This window comes from Cherax quadricarinatus, chromosome 54, assembly GCF_038502225.1.
Source record: "Cherax quadricarinatus isolate ZL_2023a chromosome 54, ASM3850222v1, whole genome shotgun sequence".
Lineage (NCBI taxonomy): Eukaryota > Metazoa > Arthropoda > Malacostraca > Decapoda > Parastacidae > Cherax > Cherax quadricarinatus.
This window is the reverse complement of record NC_091345.1, coordinates 12,854,126-12,869,077: the sequence shown is the minus strand read 5'-3', so window position 1 is coordinate 12,869,077 and position 14,952 is coordinate 12,854,126. Positions and strand designations below refer to the sequence as shown.

The 14,952-nt window shown below is 43.9% G+C and overlaps 1 protein-coding gene across 5 annotated transcripts in view; it reads left to right on the top strand.

Moving 5' to 3' along the window:
- The window catches only part of LOC128699079 (arylsulfatase B-like), a 115,484-nt gene that overhangs the window by 79,118 nt on the left and 21,414 nt on the right, over window positions 1-14,952 (top strand). The window contains exon 1 of one of the 5 annotated variants that reach the window (XM_070096630.1): window positions 10,401-10,506. The exons of 2 other annotated variants lie outside the window; for them this stretch is intronic. The gene's annotated coding sequence lies outside the window, so the exon portion shown is untranslated. Of the gene's footprint in view, window positions 1-10,400; window positions 10,707-14,952 lie in introns of those variants that run through there. 2 more of the 5 variants (XM_070096628.1, XM_053791598.2) reach the window with 2 other exon arrangements.

Here is a 14,952-nt window from a genome sequence, read left to right as displayed (position 1 = left end):
AGAGGGTATAACGTGCTCTCTACAGCAGTGCCATGGAAGAGGGTATAACGTGCGCTCTACAGCAGTGCCATGGAAGAGGGTATAACGTGCGCTCTACAGCAGTGCCATGGAAGAGGGTATAACGTGCGCTCTACAGCAGTGCCATGGAAGAGGGTATAACGTGCGCTCTACAGCAGTGCCATGGAAGAGGGTATAACGTGCTCTCTACAGCAGTGCCATGGAAGAGGGTATAACGTGCTCTCTACAGCAGTGCCATGGAAGAGGGTATAACGTGCGCTCTACAGCAGTGCCATGGAAGAGGGTATAACGTGCTCTCTACAGCAGTGCCATGGAAGAGGGTATAACGTGCTCTCTACAGCAGTGCCATGGAAGAGGGTATAACGTGCGCTCTACAGCAGTGCCATGGAAGAGGGTATAACGTGCTCTCTACAGCAGTGCCATGGAAGAGGGTATAACGTGCGCTCTACAGCAGTGCCATGGAAGTGGGTATAACGTGCTCTCTACAGCAGTGCCATGGAAGTGGGTATAACGTGCTCTCTACAGCACTTTACCTGGAGTTTACCTGGAGAGAGTTCCGGGGGTCAACGCCCCCGCGGCCCGGTCTGTGACCAGGCCTCCTGGTGGATCAGAACCTGATCAACCAGGCTGTTACTGCTGCCTGCACGCAAACCAACGTACGAGCCACAGCCCGGCTGGTCAGGAACCGACTTTAGGTTCTTGTCCAGTGCCAGCTTGAAGACTGCCAGGGGTCTGTTGGTAATCCCCCTTATGTATGCTGGGAGGCAGTTGGACAGTCTCGGGCCCCTGACACTTATTGTATGGTCTCTTAACGTGCTACTGACACCCCTGCTTTTCATTGGGGGGATGGTGCATCGTCTGCCAAGTCTTTTGCTTTCGTAGTGAGTGATTTTCGTGTGCAGGTTCGGTACTAGTCCCTCTAGGATTTTCCAGGTGCATATAATCATGTATCTCTCCCGCCTGCGTTCCAGGTGTGAAGGCTTACTCAGCCCTGTAACAACTTCAGACAGTATTACCAAGGCTGGCTCCTCCTCAGGAAAATTAGTGAATAGAAAAAGAAATAATAACAAACAAACATAAACACTTTATTATATAGAAAATATAAAACACTTAAATATGAAATATTAATCCTACATTAAAGAAAATGAAAAATGAAAAATGAAAAATATAAACGATAACTGAATTCAACGCTAATATATATAGGGGTGTCTGGTGTTGGTGACACTGAGTGTTGTTGAAATCGTTGCAGTTGCTGATGATGGGGGGGGGTCTCAGGTGTTGGTTACAACCCACCGGTTCGTTCTTCACAGTATAGCCTTGAGTATTATATCCCGATGACAGGAAAGCAGGTTCTTTACCGCTGCAATGATGAGGGGTTACGTCCTGCAATTTCATACAGGTGCACAGGTAATTAAATCCAAAAAGGGGAAGTCTCAGAATGTTAGTCCATCTCCATCAGTCCTGCTCGTTGATTGGCAGGTGACCCTCTCTGTCATCCAAGCTGGAAAGATAGACAGGTTACCCACTGCTTAAGAAATCACTCTCCATGATAAGTACAATATCTAAAAGATGTGGTGATTATTACAACAGTCAACCTAGAGCAAAACTGAAAGGACTAAGTTTATTGGTCAAAAGTGAAGCTTTCCACCAATAAATCCACTAGTATACAAGGCAGGAATGTACTTACAGTAGTGCTGGGAGCTGTGAGTCTAGTGATTACTGTTTGGACCAGAGCCCCACACCTCACCTTTCGGGGGGGGGGGGGGAAGAAGGAGGGGAAGGGATAGCGGGAGCTAGACTGACCCTACCTTAACAAGCAGCCGGCAGTCAAACTATCACTTTCGGGGTGGGGGAAAAAAGGCGGGAGCTTGACGTACCCTACCTTAACAAGTAGCCGGCAATGAAACTATTGTTACTATATACTCCCTCTCTACTCCTATCTATAGAACTTTTCCCTCACACTCCCCCATACCAAGACTTATAGTCAAGGAGTATAAAAAGAATAGGCGAGGAAAAAGTTCTAACATGTGGAAGTCGTATAAGGCAAGAAATCTTCTACTGACTGTCACGACTTAACCAGTCAGAGAAATAATTGGATGAACCATTGATATACACAATATGGAACTTAAAAGCCTGGAGTGCCAATGTCCACCTCAAGAGGCGACTGTTGGTTCCCTTAAAAGTTTCTAGGTATATCAAAGGTTTGTGGTCCGTTTCTAAAATGAATTCTGTTCCCAACAAATAAAATTTAAGTTTGGAGATACCCCACACAAGGGCCAAACATTCCTTTTCTATGGTGGAGTATCTCGTTTCTGTGCCATGGAAGAGGGTATAACGTGCTCTCTACAGCAGTGCCATGGAAGAGGGTATAACGTGCTGTCTACAGCAGTGCCATGAACGAGGGCGTTAAGAATGACTTGAACTTAGCTAAAGGGAAGGGCAGAAGTAAGAACTATCGACAGTGAATTCCACTTGGATGCAAATCTTTTAAATAGACTTAAAAATATGTTAAACAGAGACAATGATGAAGATGATGCGAAGTAAGTAGAACCTGCTTAGCAGAACCTGCAAAAGAGAACCTGCTTAGCAGAACCTGCTAAGGATAACCTGCTTAGCAGAACCTGCTAAGGAGAACCTGCTTAGCAGAACCTGCTAAGGAGAACCTGCTTAGCAGAACCTGCTAAGAACCTGCTTAGCAGAACCTGCTAAGAACCTGCTTAGCAGAACCTGCTTAACAGAACCTGCTTAGCAGAACCTGCTTAGCAGGTGCCAATAGAACTTCTGCTATCCTCCTTAGGCATTTCGACTATTCTCCTATTCTGTTTGTACCACCAGAGACTAAATAAGATTTGTTCGGATTTTTAACCCGGAGGGTTAGCCAACCAGAATAATCCAAGAAAGTCAGTGCGTCACCGAGGACTATCTAACTTATTTCCAGTGTGGCCCTTCAGTCTTATCCCACAAGATGCGACCCACACCAGTCAACTAACACCCGGGAACCTACTTGCTGCTAGGTGCACATAGACAGCATGTGTAAGGAAGCATGCCCAACGTTGCCACCCGTGCCGGGGATTGAATCACGGAGTACTTGCTTGGGTATTCAGCCGCGACTCGTAGGTCACTGGTAAAGCGTTCGGTTCGTAACTGAGAGTGCCAGGGTTCAATTCCTCTATTTATTTAGATGTAAACAGATACCAAGACCAAGGAGTAACAGAAGATCCTCTATGAAAGTAAACTACATTGCTTGGGTTACCTAGAGCTATTGACCCGAATTCTTCATCATCATCATCATCATCATAATCATCATCATTATCATCTTCTTCATCATCATCTTCTTCAATTTGCACAGCATTTTCAGGAGGTAAGAAGGGGATAATTACACAAGAAAATGAGAAGGAATCAGTAAAGAATATCCCTTGGCATAACTTGCTTGAAAGCTCCACCAGTGAGCTCCTGGGTCTGATCTGAGTCCTAACTTGGTTAGATTTCTAGGAAATTGGCATAAGCTGCCTCCTTATCTGGTGTCAATAGTGACTGTGTTGTGCAGGCCCTGAGGCGACCCTTCCATCAGGGACTCTGTTTTCGATGTGATTACGTAGTCATTGCTGCCTCCATCCATCTCGCGTTTCCTATTACCGAATCCTCCTCATCTTCCACCTTCCCTGTATTGGACTGAAGAAGTCACTGGCTGGCGAAATGTTTCCAGAATAAAGATTCCTATATGTTGAACAAGCGTCTCATTTATCGACTTGTCGGTTCTCTTATACAATGCCATATGGATTACGCTTGCTCTTCTTGGTACTCTGCCTTGACAAAAAAACTGAAAGATAGACTGCAAATCACCCAGAACAAAATCGTAAGATTCATCCTGGGGCTGGGACCAAGAGAACATGTAGGCCAGGATGAATTACAGCAGTTGGATATGCTGAATGTTGAAGACAGAGTAAAACAACTGAAGCTAAATCATGTTTATAAAATTGCTCAAAAACAATGTCCAAAATATCTTGCTGTCAATTTTGTCAAGGTTGGGAACCGCAGCAATCATAGTACTAGGGGGAGAGAGCACAACTTTGTAGTACCCACAGTCAGTGGCCAGGCGTCAAACACCTTTTATTGTACAGCAATAAAGGAATGGAACAGACTGCCTGCACATGTCAAAGCCAGTCATAGCATGAACCAGTTCAAGAAGAGTGCCAAAAAGTGTCTGATGAATGTAGCTACAGAAAGGGAGGGGAATGATTTTCTATTTTTTAGCTAACATACGTGTAAATTTTACCGTATTCCTAGTAATGACCCTCGTATTGTAGATAGTCTTAATGACCTTCGTGTAGTAGATAGTCTCTTTAGTATGATAATAAGATGTTATCTTCATTGTAGAATAATAAGAAAATATTATAACCTTTATATTATAATAATAAGGTAAAAGGACCCCAATGGAAATAAGTCACTCTGTCTGACTTTTTTGGGTTATCCCAGGTTCTCTACACATATGCTGCTATGTATGATAATTCTATGTAACTGTATTTGTGTATACCTGAATAAACTTACTTACTTACTTATTTCCTACTACCCTTCATCCCTCTACTCTCTCTCTTTACCTCCCTTCATCCCTCTCTTCTCTCTTCTGTTCTCCTTTCCTCTCTTCCTTCTTACCACCCGTCATCCCTCTCCGCTCTCTCTCTCCGTACCTTCCTACGTCACTTTAAAAACACATGAGGGTCACTACAAGGCAGGTCCTTGCACCCAACTATTTTCACTTACATATTTTTGATAGCTTGTCTTTCAAAGTTATGCAAAGTATTTGACACATCTGCGCTAATCAAAGGTTCGACTTTGTCATCAATAAGTTTATTGGCAAATTGATACTTTGCTACACTTCTAGATTTAGATTTTTAGAAATTCCCTTAGAAGAGCTAGAATATACCACCATGAACATACTACCATGAAGGCAGTACTAGGTACTGGCACTCATCCTGTGAGTGGACATACCACCATGAAGGCAGTACTGGGCCTTGGCACTCATCCTGTGAGTGGACATACCACCATGAAGGCAGTACTGGGCCTTGGCACTCATCCTGTGAGTGGACATACCACCATGAAGGCAGTACTGGGCCTTGGCACTCATCCTGTGAGTGGACATACCACCATAAAGGCAGTACTGGCAAGTAGCACTTATCCTGTAAGCAAAATATAGGTCAATAAAAGCAGTACCTGACAGCCCACATGAATAACTCAACACTTAGTGGGAACAAAAAAGCTAGCTGTGTTTACCTGTCATATTGCGTTACATAGCGTTGAGTGAAGACAAAGAAGAGAGACAAAAAGAATAAGAGACGGGGCTGAGAAGACGGAGGAAGAGGATGGAGGGTGATAAAGGAAGTTGAAATATAAACACACATGCAGTATAATGTGATCCTTTATTGACTACGTTTCGCCCACACAGTGGGCTTTTTCAAGTCACAAGTTTGTGACTTGAAAAAGCCCACTGTGTGGGCGAAACGTAGTCAATAAAGGATCACATTATACTGCATATGTGTTTATATTTCCATTGTGTCGGTATTTTATACCATTTATTTCCATAAAGGAAGTTGTTGAAATACGAGAGATTGTTTTTTAGCAAGATTGGAGACATCCGCAGTGTGCTGCTACCTTATTCTATACGATAGTTCCATAATGGGAACAAAAGACAGTTATGTTTCCCCCAACACGTAAGATGGGTTTCGTCCATCAAGTGTTGAAATCTGTCAGCCTGAGTTGAGAGACGTCAGTAAGACAATGAGGAGAGCGTCATATAACGTTTGTTGACTCGATCTGGGATGATGGAGATATTTTCATAAAAATGTCATTTCTCCTGTATATATATATATATATATATATATATATATATATATATATATATATATATATATCTATATATATATATATATATATATTTTATTTTATTTTATTATCACACCGGCCGATTCCCACCAAGGCAGGGTGGCCCGAAAAAGAAAAACTTTCACCATCATTCACTCCATCACTGTCTTGCCAGAAGGGTGCTTTACACTACAGTTTTTAAACTGCAACATTAACACCCCTCCTTCAGAGTGCAGGTACTGTACTTCCCATCTCCAGGACTCAAGTCCGGCCTGCCGGTTTCCCTGAACCCCTTCATAAATGTTACTTTGCTCACACTCCAACAGCACGTCAAGTATTAAAAACCATTCGTCTCCATTCACTCCTATCAAACACGCTCATGCATGCCTGCTGGAAGTCCAAGCCCCTCGCACACAAAACCTCCTTTACCCCCTCCCTCCAACCTTTCCTAGGCCGACCCCTACCCCGCCTTCCTTCCACTACAGACTGATACACTCTTGAAGTCATTCTGTTTCGCTCCATTCTCTCTACATGTCCGAACCACCTCAACAACCCTTCCTCAGCCCTCTGGACAACAGTTTTGGTAATCCCGCACCTCCTCCTAACTTCCAAACTACGAATTCTCTGCATTATATTCACACCACACATGGCCCTCAGACATGACATCTCCACTGCCTCCAGCCTTCTCCTCGCTGCAACATTCATCACCCACGCTTCACACCCATATAAGAGCGTTGGTAAAACTATACTCTCATACATTCCCCTCTTTGCCTCCAAGGACAAAGTTCTTTGTCTCCACAGACTCCTAAGTGCACCACTCACTCTTTTTCCCTCATCAATTCTATGATTCACCTCATCTTTCATAGACCCATCCGCTGACACGTCCACTCCCAAATATCTGAATACGTTCACCTCCTCCATACTCTCTCCCTCCAATCTGATATCCAATCTTTCATCACCTAATCTTTTTGTTATCCTCATAACCTTACTCTTTCCTGTATTCACCTTTAATTTTCTTCTTTTGCACACCCTACCAAATTCATCCACCAATCTCTGCAACTTCTCTTCAGAATCTCCCAAGAGCACAGTGTCATCAGCAAAGAGCAGCTGTGACAACTCCCACTTTGTGTGTGATTCTTTATCTTTTAACTCCACGCCTCTTGCCAAGACCCTCGCATTTACTTCTCTTACAACCCCATCTATAAATATATTAAACAACCACGGTGACATCACACATCCTTGTCTAAGGCCTACTTTTACTGGGAAAAAATTTCCCTCTTTCCTACATACTCTAACTTGAGCCTCACTATCCTCGTAAAAACTCTTCACTGCTTTCAGTAACCTACCTCCTACACCATACACTTGCAACATCTGTCACATTGCCCCCCTATCCACCCTGTCATACGCCTTTTCCAAATCCATAAATGCCACAAAGACCTCTTTAGCCTTATCTAAATACTGTTCACTTATATGTTTCACTGTAAACACCTGGTCCACACACCCCCTACCTTTCCTAAAGCCTCCTTGTTCATCTGCTATCCTATTCTCCGTCTTACTCTTAATTCTTTCAATTATAACTCTACCACACACTTTACCAGGTATACTCAACAGACTTATCCCCCTATAATTTTTGCACTCTCTTTTATCCCCTTTGCCTTTATACAAAGGAACTATGCATGCTCTCTGCCAATCCCTTGGTACAGTACCCTCTTCCATACATTTATTAAATAATTGCACCAACCACTCCAAAACTATATTCCCACCTGCTTTTAACATTTCTATCTTTATCCCATCAATCCCGGCTGCCTTACCCCCTTTCATTTTACCTACTGCCTCACGAACTTCCCCCACACTCACAACTGGCTCTTCCTCACTCCTACAAGATGTTATTCCTCCTTGCCCTATACACGAAATCACAGCTTCCCTATCTTCATCAACATTTAACAATTCCTCAAAATATTCCCTCCATCTTCCCAATACCTCTAACTCTCCATTTAATAACTCTCCTCTCCTATTTTTAACTGACAAATCCATTTGTTCTCTAGGCTTTCTTAACTTGTTAATCTCACTCCAAAACTTTTTCTTATTTTCAACAAAATTTGTTGATAACATCTCACCCACTCTCTCATTTGCTCTCTTTTTACATTGCTTCACCACTCTCTTAACCTCTCTCTTTTTCTCCATATACTCTTCCCTCCTTGCATCACTTCTACTTTGTAAAATCTTCTCATATGCTAACTTTTTCTCCCTTACTACTCTCTTTACATCATCATTCCACCAATCGCTCCTCTTCCCTCTTGCACCCACTTTCCTGTAACCACAAACTTCTGCTGAACACTCTAACACTACATTTTTAAACCTACCCCATACATCTTCGACCCCATTGCCTATGCTCTCAAGAGCCCATCTATCCTCCAATAGCTGTTTATATCTTACCCTAACTGCCTCCTCTTTTAGTTTATAAACCTTCACCTCTCTCTTCCCTGATGCTTCTATTCTCCTTGTATCCCATCTACCTTTTACTCTCAGTGTAGCTACAACTAGAAAGTGATCTGATATATCTGTGGCCCCTCTATAAACATGTACATCCTGAAGTCTACTCAACAGTCTTTTATCTACCAATACATAATCCAACAAACTACTGTCATTTCGCCCTACATCATATCTTGTATACTTATTTATCCTCTTTTTCTTAAAATATGTATTACCTATAACTAAACCCCTTTCTATACAAAGTTCAATCAAAGGGCTCCCATTATCATTTACACCTGGCACCCCAAACTTACCTACCACACCCTCTCTAAAAGTTTCTCCTACTTTAGCATTCAGGTCCCCTACCACAATTACTCTCTCACTTGGTTCAAAGGCTCCTATACATTCACTTAACATCTCCCAAAATCTCTCTCTCCACATAATTCTTGAATTTACACATTCATATTCTCTTTTCTCCTTCCATAACTGATCATTTAACATTACTGCTACCCCTTCCTTTGCTCTAACTCTCTCAAATACTCCAGATTTAATTCCATTTATTTCCCCCCACTGAAACTCTCCTACCCCCTTCAGCTTTGTTTCGCTTAGGGCCAGGACATCCAACTTCTTTTCATTCATAACATCAGCAATCATCTGTTTCTTGTCATCCGCACTACATCCACGCACATTTAAGCATCCCAGTTTTATAAAGTTTTTCTTCTTCTCTTTTTTAGTAAATGTCTACAGGAGAAGGGGTTACTAGCCCATTGCTCCCGGCATTTTAGTCGCCTCATACGACACGCATGGCTTACGTAGGAAAGATTCTTTTCCACTTCCCCATGGACAATAGAAGAAATAAAGAAGAACAAGAACTATTTAGAAAAAGGAGAAAAACCTAGATGTATGTATATATATATGCATGTGCGTGTCTGTGAAGTGTGACCAAAGTGTAAGTAGGAGTAGCAAGATATCCCTGTTATCTATATATATATATATTAACACGTCGCCCGATTCCCACCTAGGAAGGGTGACCAAAAAAGAAAGAAAATTTTAAAAAGGAAGAAAAAACTTTCATCATCATTCAACACTTTCACCATCACTATATTATATGCTTAAGAATACACAGTTGCACTTGTCACGCGGCAACACAAGTTGACCAGCATGAATAAACGTTAGTAGGGCAGCCTACTATATGTAGGCTGTCCTGGGAGAAGTTGGGAGGGAGTTAAGAATGGGAGAGGAAGGGTGAGAGGAGAGGAAGAGAAAGAGGAGGGGTGAGAGAGAGAGAGAGAGAGAGAGAGAGAGAGAGAGAGAGAGAGAGAGAGAGAGATAAGAGAGAAGGGATGAGAGAGGAAGGATGAGGGAGGAGTGAGTGAGGGAGAGGAAGGGTGAGAGAGGGAGGAGGTGAGAAAGGAGGGATGAGAGAGGAGTGAGTGAGAGTGAGGAAGGGAGAGAGAGGGAGAGATTGCAACAACCAAGAGCCAGTGTAAACAAACCACATACTTGGTAGTGTGTGCGTTGGTATTATATAACTCCTGCAACACTGTGGAAATCAACATTTCTGCGAAGAAGAAAGTCTAGCAGCGTCCCCACAGGGTCAGTAACCCAGGATAATGCAAGACAGTCCAGTAGTGGAGCTTATTGCCACTGAGGTCCTTTGGTCCTTCCCTAGTGTCATCCACGATAGCTGACTAACTCCTAAGTATCTACTTACTGCTAGGGAATAGGGGCAGCAGATGTTAGGAGACTTCATCATACATCCCGCCTGTACCGGGACTGAACCCTGATACTTTTGGTTGTGAGTCGAAAGCTCTGGCAGGGAAGATGCTGGGAAGAACGAGGATGTGTCAGTGAGAACACAAACACACACACAAAGAATGAAATACCGTACTGAAGAAATAAAATATAAAACCAACTGGACAATGTGGAGAACAACCTCACATAGGAACAATCAACAAATTAGCAACTTGTGTCTTTGTTTTGAATGTAGCGATTAAGAAGATGGACAAACAGGGTGCCACCCGTGGGTAGGGTAAGAAGGTAAATACAGAGGTAGTGAGGCAGCATCTTCAAGAGGGGAACTCCCCCTCACACTGTCAGCCAGTTAGTTCCTGCCTCCCCACCAGAGGCGCAGCACGCACCATCTATCTCCCTGCTGTAATTAACGAGTGTGCAGGGCGCGAGCTCTAGTTCTTGACCCCGCTTCTTCGACCGACTAATCTCAAATAATCCAGTACTGTAGTCACGAGCACCCTGACCTCCTGAAGTAATGTATATTCACTAGTGGCAGATATATTGCCTTGTATTATGTATACAGGGATAGAGTTTACCCAGTGGTAAATATTACCTGTGTTGAGGTAATGTGTATTTCTCTTTACATCTACAAATATACTGAGTTTACATCCAGAATCAAAGTTTGTTTATATTTAATGTATGTTAACTTCTACTGATATGTTTATCGCCTTGGTGTAAGTGAAGGGCTCTTTATCCAAGGAATTGGAGCTATTCTTCCCTTCCTTGAATCATACTTGATTACTTTCTATTTCTCCTAGTAATTTTTGACCCATGCCTGTTTAGCGCTTCCCCATTAATCTAGGAATAATAATATTAACAATAAAACAAGAATATCTAGTAACATTAAATATGTTGTTAGTATTATTATTATTATTATTATTATTATTATTATTATTATTATTATTATTATTATTATTATTATTATTATTATTATTATTATTATTACGGAAGTTCTTAGCCTGGTAGGGACATATTGCCCCCGGGGAACAAGGGGAAACTCAGGTTTGTTCCACACTAAGGAAATGAAGCCTACCTCCACCTCCTTGGATGAAGAGCCTTCCTAACCCAAACAACGTTTTTAAGAGAAATCGTAAGATTAGAAATCTGTGAAACGCCAACTCTTTTGTTATATAACAGATGCATCCAGTAAACTGTCTTATGTAGCTTCTCTACAGAGTTTGTTTTTCTTGTGTGTAAATGAGATTGTAAAAAAAAATCCAGAAATAAATAGCTGGTTGAAAGAACTTCATAACACGCGTAAATCTGTTTTGGCTGGACTTAGTCGTGTTTACGAAAACAAAATCACGTTGTATACAGGATTTTTATGAGAGAGATGACTGTATATAACTGCTCCCTTGTGTCGAAGGTGCCAGTGTCTGCACTGTTGACAAGCATATGTTGGACTCCAGCTCTTGCGAGTAAGCTGACCAACGTACATGCTAATCATGGGACAGCTTGAAGAAAGCCGAGGTTAGGTAACAGCTCTTGGTCTGTAAATTCAGCAGTGTAAAAAAATAATCGCTTGGTGAGTTTTGGATAAGAAGAAAATAATGAAGAGTCACGCGAGAGAAAAAAATATAATTACATTATGCCCAGATTATATAATTGCATTCTCCTGGTCCATTATGTAATTTAAAGTAATTGTTGGTGAGTGGAATAAACGTGAGAGATGTAGTGAGGACTCTTACACACACACACACACACACACACACACACACATATATATATATATATATATATATATATATATATATATATATATATATATATATATATATATATATATATATATATATATATATATATATATATATACATTCATACAGATTTCAATGATTTTAATCGATTCTCGACAAATAAGTTGTAGATATTAACTACTAACTATGTCAGCAAACACAAAATTAACGAAGTAACTAAAGCAATAACGAGCAATTGTGGCGGTGAGAAGCAAACGTCACCAAGCAATTGTGGCGGTGAGAAGCAAACGTCACCAAGCAACTGTGGCGGTGAGAAGCAAACGTCACCAAGCAACTGTGGCGGTGAGAAGCAAACGTCACCAAGCAACTGTGGCGGTGAGAAGCAAACGTCACCAAGCAACTGTGGCGGTGAGAAGCAAACGTCACCAAGCAACTGTGGCGGTGAGAAGCAAACATCACCAAGCAACTGTGGCGGTGAGAAGCAAACGTCACCAAGCAACTGTGGCGGTGAGAAGCAAACATCACCAAGCAACTGTGGCGGTGAGAAGCAAACATCACCAAGCAACTGTGGCGGTGAGAAGCAAACGTCACCAAGCAACTGTGGCGGTGAGAAGCAAACATCACCAAGCAACTGTGGCGGTGAGAAGCAAACGTCACCAAGCAACTGTGGCGGTGAGAAGCAAACGTCACCAAGCAACTGTGGCGGTGAGAAGCAAACATCACCAAGCAACTGTGGCGGTGAGAAGCAAACATCACCAAGCAACTGTGGCGGTGAGAAGCAAACATCACCAAGCAACTGTGGCGGTGAGAAGCAAACGTCACCAAGCAACTGTGGCGGTGAGAAGCAAACATCACCAAGCAACTGTGGCGGTGAGAAGCAAACGTCACCAAGCAACTGTGGCGGTGAGAAGCAAACATCACCAAGCAACTGTGGCGGTGAGAAGCAAACATCACCAAGCAACTGTGGCGGTGAGAAGCAAACGTCACCAAGCAACTGTGGCGGTGAGAAGCAAACATCACCAAGCAACTGTGGCGGTGAGAAGCAAACATCACCAAGCAACTGTGGCGGTGAGAAGCAAACATCACCAAGCAACTGTGGCGGTGAGAAGCAAACGTCACCAAGCAACTGTGGCGGTGAGAAGCAAACATCACCAAGCAACTGTGGCGGTGAAAAGCAAACATCACCAAGCAACTGTGGCGGTGAGAAGCAAACGTCACCAAGCAACTGTGGCGGTGAGAAGCAAACATCACCAAGCAACTGTGGCGGTGAGAAGCAAACATCACCAAGCAACTGTGGCGGTGAGAAGCAAACGTCACCAAGCAACTGTGGCGGTGAGAAGCAAACATCACCAAGCAACTGTGGCGGTGAGAAGCAAACATCACCAAGCAACTGTGGCGGTGAGAAGCAAACGTCACCAAGCAACTGTGGCGGTGAGAAGCAAACATCACCAAGCAACTGTGGCGGTGAGAAGCAAACATCACCAAGCAACTGTGGCGGTGAGAAGCAAACGTCACCAAGCAACTGTGGCGGTGAGAAGCAAACATCACCAAGCAACTGTGGCGGTGAGAAGCAAACATCACCAAGCAACTGTGGCGGTGAGAAGCAAACGTCACCAAGCAACTGTGGCGGTGAGAAGCAAACATCACCAAGCAACTGTGGCGGTGAGAAGCAAACATCACCAAGCAACTGTGGCGGTGAGAAGCAAACATCACCAAGCAACTGTGGCGGTGAGAAGCAAACGTCACCAAGCAACTGTGGCGGTGAGAAGCAAACATCACCAAGCAACTGTGGCGGTGAGAAGCAAACATCACCAAGCAACTGTGGCGGTGAGAAGCAAACGTCACCAAGCAACTGTGGCGGTGAGAAGCAAACATCACCAAGCAACTGTGGCGGTGAGAAGCAAACATCACCAAGCAACTGTGGCGGTGAGAAGCAAACGTCACCAAGCAACTGTGGCGGTGAGAAGCAAACATCACCAAGCAACTGTGGCGGTGAGAAGCAAACATCACCAAGCAACTGTGGCGGTGAGAAGCAAACGTCACCAAGCAACTGTGGCGGTGAGAAGCAAACGTCACCAAGCAACTGTGGCGGTGAGAAGCAAACATCACCAAGCAACTGTGGCGGTGAGAAGCAAACGTCACCAAGCAACTGTGGCGGTGAGAAGCAAACATCACCAAGCAACTGTGGCGGTGAGAAGCAAACATCACCAAGCAACTGTGGCGGTGAGAAGCAAACATCACCAAGCAACTGTGGCGGTGAGAAGCAAACGTCACCAAGCAACTGTGGCGGTGAGAAGCAAACGTCACCAAGCAACTGTGGCGGTGAGAAGCAAACGTCACCAAGCAACTGTGGCGGTGAGAAGCAAACGTCACCAAGCAACTGTGGCGGTGAGAAGCAAACGTCACCAAGCAACTGTGGCGGTGAGAAGCAAACGTCACCAAGCAACTGTGGCGGTGAGAAGCAAACGTCACCAAGCAACTGTGGCGGTGAGAAGCAAACGTCACCAAGCAACTGTGGCGGTGAGAAGCAAACGTCACCAAGCAACTGTGGCGGTGAGAAGCAAACATCACCAAGCAACTGTGGCGGTGAGAAGCAAACATCACCAAGCAACTGTGGCGGTGAGAAGCAAACGTCACCAAGCAACTGTGGCGGTGAGAAGCAAACGTCACCAAGCAACTGTGGCGGTGAGAAGCAAACGTCACCAAGCAACTGTGGCGGTGAGAAGCAAACGTCACCAAGCAACTGTGGCGGTGAGAAGCAAACGTCACCAAGCAACTGTGGCGGTGAGAAGCAAACGTCACCAAGCAACTGTGGCGGTGAGAAGCAAACGTCACCAAGCAACTGTGGCGGTGAGAAGCAAACGTCACCAAGCAACTGTGGCGGTGAGAAGCAAACGTCACCAAGCAACTGTGGCGGTGAGAAGCAAACGTCACCAAGCAACTGTGGCGGTGAGAAGCAAACGTCACCAAGCAACTGTGGCGGTGAGAAGCAAACGTCACCAAGCAACTGTGGCGGTGAGAAGCAAACGTCACCAAGCAACTGTGGCGGTGAGAAGCAAACGTCACCAAGCAACTGTGGCGGTGAGAAGCAAACGTCACCAAGCAACTGTGG